Genomic DNA, 2,221 nt, shown 5'->3' on the forward strand with positions numbered 1-2,221 from the left:
TGTTAAAGGGCTTAAAGAAGTGATCAGAAACTACTTTCATCATTATTTTGCCGAGATTCAGCCAATTATCTGTTGCAAAGTTGGTATATTTGGCAATTGAGACAAGGGAAGCTTCCAGTGTGATCTCTTTTGGTTAATTGGAGAATGGATATAAGTTTTGTCTTATGTCCTTGATGTAGCGAGGTCGTTGAAGACTTCGATCATCGCCTTGTCAGCTGTGCAAGGTTCAACATGTTTGGGAAAAGTTGCTAAAGTAATAGGGTCTTCACAGTATTCCTATAAACTCAACCTCATATATTCTTGGGGTATATCGCATCATTTGATTAGAGGTCCTCTTGTTGATTTTTGGATGGTGGTTCTTTGGTGCGGGCTGTACGTTAATTGGAATTTTCATAACCAATTGGCGTTTTGCATGACTCCTCCTCTAGGTCGAGATTTATTGTCGACATTCAACTGATTTATTTTCACCGGCTTTTTTGTTCAAGTTAAGGGTCTCAGTTTTTCTCGGATGGATTGGTGTTGCCGTGTTGCAAGCAGGGTGGTTAGTTGGGCTTTTTGTCTTCTTGTTGGTTTGTTTTCRGTTGCTGGTGGTTTTGTCTGCCCTTTTACAAGCTGTCGTGATCCGTTTGTTTGTTTATTTTTGTTTCTACTTCTTGCAGTATCAGTCGGTGTTATACTTTTTTTTTTCAATATATTTGCTATCTTTCAAAAAAACTTTTGAAAATCTGTTGGAGATACTTTTATGCATCAGACAAAAATCTTTTATATTATACCATTTGGTGAGAGGGCGAAAAATCGTGTAAGAAGAAGAGTTAAGATGAGAAACGTAAGAAAGATTGATCACCTTTAATCTCAAACYCACCAATTATATTATAAATGAAATTTTACGTGTTTGTACTGAAATCTATGAGACGGTGTTTGACTATATATAAACTTTGCCAGTTTCATTTTGAAATTTTGGTAATTGGTTTGTCGGAATTATGACTTATTTATTGTTGCTTTATTTAGGATCGAATGATCAAGAAACATTCATAATGAGAGGTTTTTATAACCAAAAAATGTAGTTTTTATAAGTTATCGTCATYATGAGGATATTACAAATCAGTAAAATGTTTTGAGTTTTGTACAAGAACCGTGGTTCTTATCTCAGTTTTTATTCCAAATATTATTTTACTCGTTTTTAATATATTTTCTTGATTATATAACATTTATTGATGTTGAAAAAAATATACATGACCAACAAAAAGAAATTTTAGGGTATGTTTGGAAAACTAGCAGGTAGTTGATAAACTACTGATAAGCTAGTTNTTAAAATCAAAATAATCGATTTTAAAACATATTTCAAACATCCCAAAGTGAGACATTCAAGTTTATGAACCAATTCTAATCAATAAAAATGTAAAAATAGTTATAAAGTAATATTATATTTTAATTTTCATTATAATTAGATATATAAAAAACAATCAATACTATATTATAAAGCATTTGACAAAAACTCTTAAAAATCATTTTTTATACATGAAGTATGGTATATTGATGCATATTACTTAAAATTCAATATTACAAGTAAATTATGCATAAGTACAACTTATTAAAGCTTAATGTTAAAATTCATGTAACTAACTGCGATAAACATAATCAAATAGAGAATAAACATCTTATTTTAAAATAAAAAATCTAAAATATAATTAGAATAATTATCAAGTTCTAACAGAATTATTATCTTTATAAAAAATCATTGTTAAGCCAAAAATAAATTATTTTATTATTTTATGTAAATTAAATTATAATAAAAATGAATTAAATAAATTATATAAAAAACAACAACTTTTAAAATAGTTAATTTGATATTAATATCGATATATTTTAAAAAAAAATTATGATGTCTGCAAATTTATTTTTATTCAAGAGTAAAAACATTAGCTTTCTCAAAACTACATAAACCGTATTATATCAACAAAAATAAAAAAATAAAACGAAACATTAAAATGAATATGTATCTCGCTGCATTGCACGAATACCTTCTATATAGATAAAATAAAATATCACAAAAAATACTGCACACAATATTGTAATACTTAAAATGGAGAATCTGTTAAAGTTGAATGTGAAACTTAAAACATCTAAGGTTGGACCGTGATAAACTGGTATTATCGGTTACACGCTTTGGGGGTGTTTTCTGTTAAAGGGCTTAAAGAAGTGATCAGAAACTACTTTCATC

This window comes from Cynara cardunculus (assembly GCF_001531365.2).
Source record: "Cynara cardunculus var. scolymus isolate 2C chromosome LG 2, CcrdV1, whole genome shotgun sequence".
Taxonomy (NCBI): domain Eukaryota; kingdom Viridiplantae; phylum Streptophyta; class Magnoliopsida; order Asterales; family Asteraceae; genus Cynara; species Cynara cardunculus.